We start from the raw sequence: 14,541 nt of genomic DNA, 5'->3' as shown, positions 1-14,541 counted from the left end.
CAGGAAATCTGCAGCAACAGTATGGTTGTCATAAGCTGAAGGGAGCAGAGATACCTAGGAAGTTAACTTGGAAAGAAGGGATACCTGGACAGTGTTGTTGGTTTTTACTTTCAAATTATTAGCTAATTGCTTTTGTGCTTCATGTTCTGACTTTCTGAAATGCCACCAGCAGCCAGCATGGACTCCAAGGTACCCAGTGAGCAGAATAAGGGCCAGAGGGGTGTACTGCTCTTCAGTGGACTAAGAGCTTGCATTTTAAACCTGTTCCCAGAGAAACTGTTTAAAAGAAGATTTTCCTGGCTGGGTCTTTCCATACTTCCAACTAACCTATTTCAGATGGGCCATGACAGCACAGTCCTGGGTTTAGATGTGAGAAGTACTTTAATGGCTTTGTGAGAATACTGTTCAAGTGGTGCCTACCTATTTCTACTTTGAATTTCCTTACTTCTGAGCACTTGTTGTGCTTATGAAATGAACTTCTATCATTAGGATACACGCTTTGCCTGGTACCTCAGAAAACAGCTTTCCCCTGACCTTGAAATTGACTGTGATGCCAAAGGGAGTATATTTCAGGAGAGCTGAGTGCCCAAGGTACTGATGCTCCTCCCAGAACAGAGGGCTGAGTGCACCTGTCCTCTTCCAAGCTCTGGCTGTTCAGGTGGAAATGGCCCACAGGTACCTGGGCTGTGCTCTGGGCCATTTCTACACCTCAACAGGTGCTGGACCTCTAGGACATGTCAGTGGACACAACACCCTGAGACAGAACCTAAGGCTTTAGTCAGATCTTCTTTAAGGAACGCGGAAGCCAAACACCCTGAGACAGAACCTAAGGCTTTAGTCAGATCTTCTTTAAGGAACGTGGAAGCCAAAACAAGGGATTAGAAAGCCTACTGTTGGAAGAAAGTGGCCATGAGGGATTTATCCAGATCTTTAAAGAGTGGAAGCAGAGGAGTTGAATCCTTAACCTTGAAAGGGAGGGGCATGTATAGTCTAGTCAAATATGGTCAGATGGTTGGTATCTCAAGATAAATGAATAAAGTTTAAAACACTGGATATTAGGTCCTCTGCCATCTAAGAATCAGCATCCATTTCAGAGAGAAATTATACCACTTGGCTATTTCATGCCACCTCAGGGAACAGTAATTTTTAAACAGAAATATTAAAGTTTCTTCCACGTCTTCAATGAGGCTAGAGGATGTGACACATAGAAATAGTGTGACTCTCATTGTCCTGGGTGTTAAATCATGTGTCTTGGTAGTGAAGGGCAGTATCATGAGGGAGAGCATGGAAGGGCATTGGCCAGTGGAAATGCACAGGGATGGTGAGCCTGCAGGTCCGTCTGCATCTGGGATGGCCAGTCATCACTTCAAGTTGTTTGTTTTTTTGCAAACTAAAATAGCACCATCAGAACCTTTTGGAAAGTACAACACGTTCTGAAAAGTGTGAATAGATCTTAAAAGTCCTCATCACAAGAAAAAACATGTGGTGCTATGTATGGTGATATATGCTAACTAGACTCGTTGCGGTGATCATTTTCAATATATGCCAAGTTCGAACCATTATGTTGCATGCCTGAACATAATGTTTAATTTTTAATTATTTATAAACAATTCAAAAAAAAAAAAGTCCAAGAAAAAGAAAAGGTTTGAAGAGTTGCTATTGTGGCCCAGAGGTTTAAGAATCTAACATAGTTTCCCTGAGGATGTGGGTTTGATCCCTGGCCTTGCTCAGTGGCTTAAGGATCCAGCATTACCGTGAGCTGTGGTGTAGGTTGCAGATGTGGCTCAGCTCAGGTGTGGCTGTGGCATAGGCCTCTGCTGCAGCACAGTCCTGCTTGGACCCCTGGCCCAGGAACTTCTGTGTGCTGCAGGTATGGCTATTAAATTAAAAAAAAAGTTTGAGAGGTCTGAGAGTAGACATAGGTAAAGGCTATAGATTACTTGGGACTCAGTAGGCACGAACACCGTGGGACACGAACCAAGATGGCCTGAATTGGCTGGCACAAATCGACCCTCAGAGCCAGAGGAAAACCATGAAAGGCAAGAGATGGGGTTTTACAAAGAATATGAATAGGTCTGGGGTTAGTTTAATTTTAGAAGTAAAAAAAAAAGCTGGTATGGCCTCTCCATTGTATGGCCTCTGCATTTTGAGTGGTAGAGGTGAATGGAGGGCTGGTCTAGATTCTGGAGCTATATTTGTTGGACTCACAGACATAGAAGGCCCCTATATAGATGTTGCCAGATCCAGCCAGATGTTTCTTTAGGTAATTGTAACCACATTTTGAGAACATTCCATAAAATGAATCAAGTTTTGAGAGCTTATCATCAAGAATCCCTTCAAAAATTAAAATGTTTTAGATGCAGCTGTTAATGTACAGAGAATTGGCCCTCTTCTCTTTTGTGATGAAACGCTTCATAATCCTCATGTTCAGAAACTCAAGAAACTAACCTGGGCTGAACCCTTGGTCTATTTCCTCTTATGTAAAATGAGAAGATCGAACTCTTTGAAGGAGAGCAGATAGTTCCGAGTTGCTGCACTGACTGCAATCAGTCCATGACGGCTGCATGAAACTCTGTGTTGAGAATGATGATGGAGCTGCCTTCAGGCTCCAAGGGAAAACTTTCAGGGTTTATTTTAAGTATCTCCCAGCACAGGCAGGATAACGTAGAAAGTGAGAGGGAACATTAACTCTGTGTTTGTTCTCCTGGACTAGATCATCTCTTAGGGCTTTGTTTAAAGCCAAATATATATGGTTCTATCACTTAGAGGAAAATCATCTGCTTTTTGGTCACTGCCTTTTTAAAAATCCTTGAAAAAATTAAATATATCCTGAAAAACTAGTAGGAGGTTTCAATTAATATCTTTTTCTTTATTGGGATGTAAGTTCAGTTGATATATCAAAAAGACTTAAAAGACACAGTAGCTTTAGTTGATTTTTTCTCCAAACAATCATCCAGCGATGAGCCATCTGTGGCTGGTAGAGATGCTTAGCACATGGCACCATCCAGGGATCCAGGATCCTTTTCAGCTGTAGCTCCTCCATTGTCATAGGGTTCTGCGCTCCAGAGTATGATCAGAGTTGGCTCCCCAAACACCTCCATGGAAATGGGAGGAAAAAGTAGTGGCTATGGAGTTCCCATCATGGCTCAGCAGTTGCAAAACTGACTATTATCCATGAAGATGAGTGTTCAATCCTTGGCCTCCCTCAGTGGGTTAAGGAACTAGCAATGCCATGAGCTGTGGTATAGGTCACAGATGCAGCTTGGATCTGGCATGGCTGTGGCGTAGGCTGGCGACTAAAGCTCTCATTCAGCCCCTAGCCTGGGAACTTCCACATGCCACTGGTATGGCCCTAAAAAGGAAAAAAAAAAAAAAAAAAAAGGAGGCAAGAAAAAAAAAAAAGCAGAGGCTAATTATCTTTTCAAAAAGTGATAGGCTGTATACATCCCTCCCCATGACATCCTGTTGGTGGTACCTTATTTATATAGTAACACCAACCATCTTTTTGCTCTATTCTTGTGCCAGATTAACAGACATACAACTTGAAAGCTACCATAGCAGGAGAGTGTGGTAAGTGTCCCATTAACCACAGATGCCTGTCTTCTTGGACATCCAAACAGAACCAGCACCATTAAATACAAAGGTCCATAGACACAGCTGTCTGTCCTCTCAGGTGGGTAGGGACTGACGAACTCCTCTCTAGAGTGAACAATTGTTGGAATGTGGGAGTCAATGGGAGTCTGTTTAAAAGGAGCCATTACAGCAGCAAAAATTAGTGGGTTAGAAGTGGCTCTAGTTAGAAGAGTATTGTTAGCTTTGACTAATTCATACGCCCCACTGTAAGACCAGGAGTTTCTTATTTCTGGAATGATTTCTTCTCTTCCACTCTCTCCCAAAGACCCATGATGTTTGGTCTTCCTACATTTTTTGGCATGCTGAAAGATGATGGGATTTTCATGTTATTCCCCTACCAGTAGATGTTTTTCAGAATACCAGCCAATTTGGTGGGCTCCCTGGATTCAGTCTATGTGAAGAAGATTTACTTGGTTCGTGATGGGTTTTTATTGCACATTTTATCTTGGAGTTACTGCTTTGGCTCATTGGTAATCAACCTGACTAGTATCCATGAGGACGTGGGTTCGATCCCTGGCCTTGCTCAGTGGGTTAAGGACCCTGCATTGCCATGAGCTGTGGTGTAGGTGTGGCTATGGTGTGGGCTGGCAGCTGTAGCTCCAGTTCATCCCCTAGCCTGGGAACTTCCATATACCACAGGTGCAGCCCTAAAAAGGCAAAAAGAAAACCCTAAAAGTTATGCACATTTTAAAGACTTTTAGGAAATTTAAAAAATAGAGTGAAAATGAAAAATACTTAATCATTTATAATCTTATAAATATGAAAATACGAAGTAAAATTGTTTCTTACAGCTTCACTCAAAATTAACTCATAGGGGTCAAATTTGGAGTGAAAAAACCTTCCTAGGTCACAGGATTTTTTGACCTTTAAGGTGCTGAGAAGTACATGACCTCATTTCTACATCACATGTCTCTCAAGGACCAGTGATATGTAGGGTCATTATGATTTCATGGGAACTAAGAGGAATGCACCTGGGGGTGCAGCTGCTTTCAACATGTCTGCAATTACCCTGACAATTGGGAATCAGTTAAAAAATAGACATGCTCTGCAGACAGGTAGATGGAAAATCAAATACCTAATTGCAGGGATTTTTAAAAACCATTTGGTTGGGGGGGGTGGCAAAGCCATTTGCATCTATTACTAATCAAATCGTATTTAATTATATGTTGAAAAATAAAAGCTTGTGCTTGGTATTCAGTGTGAAAGGAAAGGAATTTGCTTTTTGTGTGCATGCCTGGCATTTCCATTCTGAGGGCTTATCTCTTTACATGAATGCAATTAGATTGATTTTATATTTATATGAAAGTTGGAAATGTTATAGCATAACAAAATGATAGACTGCATCTTAAAAGAACAACATAAATATTCAGTGAACAATGAAAAATGAGTTTGTTTCTTAGGGTGATATTAAAATAAAATGAGGCCTATACAGGATTAAATGGAAAAGTGTATCTTTTTCAGTGGTTTTCATGGAAGTAATTATTCATTTTCATATTCAACATAGAGTATATATTAAATACTAGTTTCTGATGGGTGCATTAGGCCCAACAGAGACCCTTGTTGAAATCTACAATCCTAGAAATTTTGCACTATCTGACATACCCTCATCATTAAAGCAAATGAACTAAGAAAATTCCAATTCTTTCTTTGCCCTGTGCCTTTTATATAATAAATTGCAAGGCTTGGCCATAATCCACATGTGGTAGAGAGTAGTGGATTGCTTGGGAGTGCATGGCCTACATTTGTAAATAAATGTAATTACTCTTCCTTTGTTTTCCAGACCTAACGTAGAATTGTTTTCTAGGCCTTTATTTTGTCGTGACTGAATTACTATCTCAAAGTTCTGCTCCAATATCCAGTCCAATGCCCATTCAGCAGCAACAGCAGAACTTAGTCATTTCTGTTTCTCCTCTGCCTTACTAGCGCTCTATTTTTTAGAATATTAAATTGTGTGGATTCAACTGCTTACTTTCAAAATCACTTTCATCTGAATCTCCTGCTTAGAGCTTCCACTCTAGGTAAGACAATTTTTCAATTTCTTATATGGAAGTCAGTCATTCATTTTGCAGATGCACTCATTGGCTACAATACGTTTAATAATTTTTTTTTGTTTAACCTTGGGGAAATAGTAATGAATGCAGCTTTGTTGAGGGATCATAGCCTATTCAAGGATATAAAAACCATTCCATAAAACTAGAGTGGAGTGTGCGTATAGCGCTGCTGTGCAGTGAGGCTCATGCAAAGAATGAAGGGGTGTTTTTATGTTATAATAAGTAATTGCATTTCACTCTAAAAGTAATTTACACATTTAAAGTGGGAGAGTCATATTTTTAGCTAACTGATGAGATTCCTGGCTGAGGCAGTGTGGGAAATGGATTGGAGAAAGGCTTGCCATGAGGCTTTCATAGTTAATCACATGAAAAATGATGACACCCTGGTCTCAGGTAGCAGCCACAGGCAGGGCAGTACTGAGGCCATGTGAAGGGCTTGCTGATATACTGGCATCTAGCATGGCAACTGGGCTGGTTGGTAGACACAGGAGGTGGCCACTTTGATGGGATCCCTTTGAAACTGGTGAATGGGTATTTGTGTGCTGAGTTTTTTGTGGCTATAACATGTACAAGTGGACAAGCCTTCAGGGAAATTGTATGTAAATCTGGAGCTCAGGTGAGACATCTCATGTAATGTAAATAAAGATGTGCAGATGGATGTCAACTTCATGGATGTAGTGAGGTTGTTTTGGACATACAGTGTATAAGGAAGTCATGGACTTGAGAACACTTGTAGGATTTCACTTCCACAAAGTCTCGAATGAACTTTGGGAAATAGCAGCAGAAAATACGATGGGGGAGGCTGATGACCGTGAGCCCACAGTGAGAACTGGAGTTGGCAAGCAGAGAGGCCTCTGTGGACTCAACTGTGAAGGGAAGGAGGCATGTGGGGTGGCTGCCAGAAGGGGATGGGCTGCATGGGAGACATCTTTTGTTTGAGAAGGGTAGACATGAATATATTAGATGATGGAGAAAAGAGGAGACATTATAAATAGAAGTAGAGAGGATAATGGATAAAATGAACATGCTGAGAACTACACACTCTGTGGTCCAGACAAGGATGAAAGTTTTTGCCTGCTGGAAGGAGAATGGCTGCTTTGAAATGGGTTTGAGCATGGTGAATGGTCCTGGGAACAGATAAATTTTTCAGTGAATGACTGAAAAGTTGAAGAATTTTTTCCTATCTGGTATCGATTTGAATTGAGAAAATAGTGTGTATCTGATGACATAAGTAGGAAATCTGAAGATGTCCTTTTACTTGGCTGTGGACCACACACACTTCATCTGTTCCCAGAAAGTCTGTTACTTGCATCACTATGACTCAGTCTTTCATCTCTGTTATATTTCTATATGTGTTGGTTTTCCCCCATTTTCATAAGATCTTTGTATCTATATTAAAAAAAAAATACCTAGGAAGATAGGTGGTAGGTCTCTTCCCTCCTATTTTCAAAGCTCTCCTAATATTTAGTGCTCTGGTTAATCAATACATAAATTTAAATGGTACTGACTGAAAATTCTGTAGCTGGGGGAGAATGAAATGACTGAAGCATATATATATATGTCTATAAAGAACTTTCTTGGTGTTAAAAACTACTAAATCAGATTGCAACAGGTACTTAATTTCATATTGATGATAACTGCAAAGTAACTGTAAATTTCCTCTCATTTAATAGCTAGTAAAACTCAAACTCAGTTGTCCAGTTTTAGCTATTACTTGCAAATACAATTTAAGCCAAAGTCCATTTGACTTTCAAACCTATGCCACATTCCCTCATTACATAATTTTATACATGTGTTATACCCACCACACACACACAGTTTAAAAGTGTATGTGCTTTCAGATACTTATGTCTTTAATACACATAAAGCACATTACACATATAGCTATAAATAATGAGAAACAAATTAGTTTTAAGCTTTTCATTTTTTTTCCTGAATTTCAATATGGGAAAAGTCAGAGAATGCTTTTAAAAATTTCAGTTTATCCTAATGCTGTAAGATAAACCTATGCCCAAGGATAAGTTTAAAATGATATATGGTATGTAGTTTTATTTAAATTTGGACATAGAACTTATGAATAGGTCTTTCTAGATGTAATTAAAGTATATTCTTTCATATTTAGAGGGGAGTTGTGTATTTGCCTTTTTTAAAAAATTAAAAAAAAGGAAATGTCAAATTTAATTTAAAGGAAAAAACCCCAGAAATTGTCTGAAAAGCAATGGAGCAAATCAGTTCCTGAAAAAGCGTTCTGCATCTTGGTGGTCATATTTATTGGAAGAGTTGGAGAAAAATAAAAATGCCATTTAGCTTAAGAATTTCTGAGTTATTTGCAAATTAACTTATTTCAGGAGTGGAAGAATTCTTAGTTATTTCCTAATATCGAAATGTACTCAGGTATCTCTTTTGGGTGTCTTCTGCATTTAAAGAAGCTATCACACAACATCTCCCATTTCCATCCAGAATAAATTCTTTGTTTCAGCCAACTCTCAATGGTGGGGCAACTAGCCAAACACCATCTACCTGGACAAAGACCAGTGGAATATTCTGTTTTGTTAATTTGTATATCTCTTCCTATGTTTCTTCATCAGTTTCTATACTTGTCACAGACTCTTCCAAATCTGCCAATATCGTATTTAAGTGCTGGTCATAAGCATGCAAGCTGCCCTGAAGCTCTCTGTCATTTCTCATTTTCACATATATTCACTCAGAAATAGCCAGGGACTATTCTACAGTGTTGGTAGTTTGTTGCTGGCCCACATTGCTTGCCATGTTTCAAACCCTGTGCCTGTATTTGCCTTTTTAAAAAAACTTACATTTTTTTTAATATTTTTTTTTCCCACTGTACAGCAAGGGGATCAGGTTATCCTTGCCTGTATACATTACAATTACATTTTTTCCCCCACCCTTTCTTCTGTTGCAACATGAGTATCTAGACATAGTTCTCAATGCTATTCAGCAGGATCTCCTTGTAAATCTATTCTAAGTTGTGTCTGATAAGCCCAATCTCCTGATCCCTTCCACTCCCTCCCCCTCCCATCAGGCAGCCACAAGTCTCTTCTCCAAGTCTATGATTTTCTTTTCTGAGGAGATGTTCATTTGTGCTGGATATTAGATTCCAGTTATAAGTGATATCATATGGTATTTGTCTTTGTCTTTCTGGCTCATTTCACTCAGGATGAGATTCCCTAGTTCCATCCATGTTGCTGCAAATGGCATTATGTCATTCTTTTTTATGGCTGAGTAGTATTCCATTGTGTATATATACCACCTCTTCCGAATCCAATCCTCTGTCGATGGACATTTGGGTTGTTTCCATGTCCTGGCTATTGTGAATAGGGCTGCAATGAACATGCGGGTACACGTGTCTCTTTTAAGTAGAGATTTGTCTGGATAGATGCCCAAGAGTGGGATTGTGGGGTCATATGGAAGTTCTATGGATAGATTTCTAAGGTATCTCCAAACTGTTCTCCATAGTGGCTGTACCAGTTTACATTCCCACCAGCAGTGCAGGAGGGTTCCCTTTTCTCCACAGCCCCTCCAGCACTTGTTATTTGTGGATTTATTAATGATGGCCATTCTGACTGGTGTGAGGTGGTATCTCATGGTAGTTTTGATTTGCATTTCTCTTATGATAAGCGATGTTGAGCATTTTTTCATGTGTTTGCTGGCCATCTGTATATCTTCTTTGGAGAACAGTCTATTCAGGTCTTTTGCCCATTTTTCCATTGATTGATTGGTTTTTTTGCTGTTGAGTTGTATAAGTTGTTTATATATTCTAGAGATTAAGCTCTTGTCAGTTGCATCATTTGAAACTATTTTCTCCCATTCTGTAAGTTGTCTTTTTGTTTTCTTTTTGGTTTCCTTTGTTGTGCAAAAGCTTTTCAGTTTGACGAGGTCCCATGGGTTTATTTTTGCTCTAATTTCTATTGCTTTGGGAGACTGACCTGAGAAAATATTCGTGATGTTGATGTCAGAGAGTGTTTTGCCTATGTTTTCTTCGAGGAGTTTGATGGTGTCCTGTCGTATATTTAAGTCTTTCAGCCATTTGGAGTTTATTTTTGTGCTTGGTGTGAGGGTGTGTTCTAGTTTCATTGCTTTGCATGCAGCTGTCCAGGTTTCCCAGCAATGCTTGCTGAATAGACTTTCCTTTTCCCATTTTATGTTCTTGCCTCCCTTGTCAAAGATTAATTGACCATAGGTGTCAGGGTTTATTTCTGGATTCTCTATTCTGTTCCATTGGTCTGTCTGTCTGTTTTGGTACCAATACCACACTGTTTTGATGACTGTGGCTTTGTAGTATTTCTTGAAGTCTGGGAGAGTTATGCCTCCTGCTTGGTTTTTGTTTCTCAGGATTGCTTTGGCGATTCTGGGTCTTTTGTGGTTCCATATAAATGTTTGGATTGTTTGTTCTAGTTCTGTGAACAATGTCATGGGTAATTTGATAGGGATTGCATTGAATCTGTAGATTGCTTTGGGTAGTATGGCCATTTTCACAATATTGATTTTCCCAATCCAGGAACATGGAATATCTTTCCATTTCTTTACATCTTCTTTGATTTCTTTGATTAAAGTTTTATAGTTCTCGGCATATAGGTCCTTTACCTCCTTGGTCAGGTGTATTCCGAGGTATTTGATTTTGTGAGGTACAATTTCAAAAGGTATCGTATTTTTGTATTCCTTTTCTAATATTTCATTGCTGGTATACAGAAATGCAACTGACTTCTGAATGTTCATCTTATATCCTGCCACTTTGCTGAATTTTTTTTTTTTTTTTTTTTTTTTTTTTTTTTTAATTTTATTTTCCCACTGTACAGCAAGGGGGTCAGGTTATCCTTACATGTATACATTACAATTACAGTTTTTCCCCCACCATTTCTTCTGTTGCAACATGAGTATCTAGACATAGTTCTCAATGCTATTCAGCGGGATCTCCTTGTAAATCTATTCTACGTTGTGACTGATAAGCCCAAGCTCCCGATCCCTCCCACTCCCTCCCCCTCCCATCAGGCAACCACAATTCTCTTCTCCAAGTCCATGATTGATTTTCTTTTCTGAGGAGATGTTCATTTGTGCTGGATATTAGATTCCAGTTATAAGTGATGTCATATGGTATTTGTCTTTGTCTTTCTGGCTCATTTCACTCAGTATGAGATTCTCTAGTTCCATCCATGTTGCTGCAAATGGCATGATGTCATCCTTTTTTATGGCTGAGTAGTATTCCATCGTGTATATATACCACATCTTCCGAATCCAATCCTCTGTCGATGGACATTTGGATTGTTTCCATGTCCTGGCTATTGTGAATAGTGCTGCAATGAACATGCGGGTGCATGTGTCTCTTTTAAGTAGAGCTTTGTCCGGATAGATGCCCAAGAGTGGGATTGCAGGGTCATATGGAAGTTCTATGTATAGATTTCTAAGGTATCTCCAAACTGTTCTCCATAGTGGCTGTACCAGTTTACATTCCCACCAACAGTGCAGGAGGGTTCCCTTTTCTCCACAGCCCCTCCAGCACTTGTTATTTGTGGATTTATTAATGATGGCCATTCTGACTGGTGTGAGGTGGTATCTCATGGTAGTTTTGATTTGCATTTCTCTTATAATCAGCGATGTTGAGCATTTTTTCATGTGTTTGTTGGCCATCTGTATATCTTCTTTGGAGAAATGTCTATTCAGGTCTTTTGCCCATTTTTCCATTGATTGATTAGTTTTTTTGCTGTTGAGTTGTATAAGTTGTTTATATATTCTAGAGATTAAGCCCTTGTCAGTTGCATCATTTGAAACTATTTTCTCCCATTCTGTAAGTTGTCTTTTTGTTTTCTTTTGGGTTTCCTTTGCTGTGCAAAAGCTTTTCAGTTTGATGAGGTCCCATGGGTTTATTTTTGCTCTAATTTCTATTGCTTTGGGAGACTGACCTGAGAAAATATTCATGATGTTGATGTCAGAGAGTGTTTTGCCTATGTTTTCTTCTAGGAGTTTGATGGTGTCCTGTCGTATATTTAAGTCTTTCAGCCATTTGGAGTTTATTTTTGTGCTTGGTGTGAGGGTGTGTTCTAGTTTCATTGCTTTGCATGCAGCTGTCCAGGTTTCCCAGCAATGCTTGCTGAATAGACTTTCCTTTTCCCATTTTATGTTCTTGCCTCCCTTGTCAAAGATTAATTGACCATAGGTGTCAGGGTTAATTTCCAGATTCTCTATTCTGTTCCATTGGTCTGTCTGTCTGTTTTGGCACCAGTACCACACTGTTTTGATGACTGTGGCTTTGTAGTATTTCTTGAAGTCTGGGAGAGTGATGCCTCCTGCTTGGTTTTTGTTTCTCAGGATTGCTTTGGCGATTCTGGGTCTTTTGTGGTTCCATATAAATGTTTGGATTGTTTGTTCTAGTTCTGTGAACAATGTCCTGGGTAATTTGATAGGGATTGCATTGAATCTGTAGATTGCTTTGGGTAGGATGGCCATTTTCACAATATTGATTTTCCCAATCCAGGAACATGGAATATCTTTCCATTTCTTTACATCTTCTTTGATTTCTTTGATTAAAGTTTTATAGTTCTCGGCATATAGGTCCTTTACCTCCTTGGTCAGGTGTATTCCGAGGTATTTGATTTTGTGAGGTACAATTTCAAAAGGTATCGTATTTTTGTATTCCTTTTCTAATATTTCATTGCTGGTATACAGAAATGCAACTGACTTCTGAATGTTCATCTTATATCCTGCCACTTTGCTGAATTTATTAATCAGTTCAAGTAGTTTTGGGGTTGAGTCCTTAGGGTTTTCTATGTATAGTATCATGTCATCTGCATACAGTGACAGTTTGATCTCTTGTCTTCCTATATGGATGCCTTTTATTTCTTTTGTTTGTCTAATTGCTGTGGCTAAGACTTCCAAAACTATGTTGAAGAGCAGTGGTGAGAGTGGGCATCCCTGTCTTATTCCAGATTTGAGTGAGAAGGCTTTCAGTTTTTCCCCATTGAGTATTATATTTGCTGTGGGTTTATCATAAATGGCGTTGATTATATTCAGGAATGTTCCCTCTATACCCACTTTGGCGAGGGTCTTGATCATGAATGGATGTTGAACTTTGTCAAATGCTTTTTCTGCATCTATTGAGATGATCATATGATTTTTGACCTTTTTTTTGTTAATGTGGTGTATGATGCTGATTGATTTGCATATATATGTTGAACCATCCTTGGGAACCTGGGATGAACCCAACCTGGTCATGGTGTATAATTTTTTTGGTATGTTGTTGGATTCTGTTGGCTAAGATTTTGTTGAGAATTTTTGCATCTATATTCATCAATGATATTGGCCGATAGTTTTCTTTTTTGGTGGTATCTCTGTCTGGTTTTGGAATGAGGGTGATGGTGGCATCATAGAATGTCTTTGGGAGTATTCCTTCTTCTTCAACCTTTTGAAAGAGTTTAAGGAGGATGGGCACCAATTCCTCTTTATATGTTTGATAGAATTCACCTGTGAAGCCATCTGGTCCTGGACTTTTATTTGTAGGGAGTGATTTTATGACCTCTTCAATTTCATTTCTAGTGATCGGTCTGTTCAGTTGGTCTGTTTCTGCTTGATTCAGTTTTGGCAGGCTGTGTGATTCTAGAAAATTGAAAATTGACATTTTTTAATTCTGTCAATTAATCGCAATAAAATTGAAGACAATTTCTATGTTAAATTGCAAGGAAATTTTTAAACACAGTGCAGAATATTCTAATAGTTATCAGACTAACAAGGTTTTAAAAAAACTGATTCAGTAACAACTGGACATTCTACATGCAGGAAAAAAAAAGAAAGAAAAAGAAGAAATGTAGACAATGATCTTAAGTCTTTTATAAAATTAACTCAAAATGGATCATAGACCTAAATGTAAAATGTGGAACTGTTGAACATCTGTTTAACATCTGTCAGATAAAATTGAGATGACCTTGTGTTTGGCAATGATTTTTTTAGATAAAATACTAAAGGCATGATCTGTAAAATAAAACATTGATGAATTGTCTTCATTCTCATAAAAGGTTGATTTCTGTGAAAGACAATGTTAAGAGAATAGAAAGATGAGCCACAGACTAGGGAAAAACATTTGCAAAACATCTGCAACATACTTGATAAATATTTGTGTAGAAGATATACAAAGAACTCTTAAAATGCAACAATTAAGAAAATAAATGACCCAATTAAGAATTAGGCAAATCAGGAGTTCCCATCATGGCGTAGCGGAAACAAATCACACTAGGAACCATAAGGTTTTGGGTTTGATCCCTGGCCTGGATCGGTGGGTTAAGGATCTGGTGTTGATGTGAGTTGTGGTGTGGGTTGCATATGAGGCTAGGATCCTGTGCTGCTGTGTCTGTGGCATAGGCCAGCAGCTATAGCTCCCATTGGACCCCTAGCCTGGGAACCTCCATATGCAGAGGGTACATCCCTAAAAAGCCAAAAAAAAAAAAAAAAAGAGAAAGAACTAGGCAAAATAGCTGAACAGATATTTCATCAAAGAAAACAATAGATGGCCTCTAAGCAGGTGAAAAGATGCTCCACATTACAGATCATTAGGGAAATGCAAATAAAACACCTATTAGAGTGTCTGAAAACTGAGATACTGACAACCCAGATACTGTTGAGGATGCAGAAAAATAGGAACTTTAATTCATTCTAGTGGAAATGCAAAATAAATACAACCACTTTGGAAAGTAGTGGGGTAGTTTCTCCTGGGGCTAAACACAGTTATACTGTACAATCCAGCAGTACTAGTATTTACCCAAATGAGTTTAAAATTTAGGGACACACAGAATTCTGCATATGAATATTTATAGCAGCTTTATATGTAATTGCCCCCAAATTGGAACCAGCCAAG

At 38.8% G+C, this 14,541-nt stretch overlaps 1 protein-coding gene and 1 pseudogene across 2 annotated transcripts in view; one reads left to right on the top strand and one right to left on the bottom strand.

The window, feature by feature from the left end:
* CSMD1 (CUB and Sushi multiple domains 1) overlaps positions 1-14,541 on the top strand; it is a 1,878,204-nt gene that overhangs the window by 440,969 nt on the left and 1,422,694 nt on the right. The gene's annotated exons all lie outside the window — the stretch shown is intronic.
* On the bottom strand, positions 8,126-8,453 carry LOC146395831 (U6 snRNA-associated Sm-like protein LSm3 pseudogene; annotated as a pseudogene).

This window comes from Sus scrofa, chromosome 15, assembly GCF_054392235.1.
Source record: "Sus scrofa isolate SSC_HxYL_T2T_F1_AM1 chromosome 15, Sscrofa_HxYL_maternal_Yorkshire_Landrace_v2.0, whole genome shotgun sequence".
Lineage (NCBI taxonomy): Eukaryota > Metazoa > Chordata > Mammalia > Artiodactyla > Suidae > Sus > Sus scrofa.
This window is presented reverse-complemented; position numbering and strand designations above follow the sequence as displayed.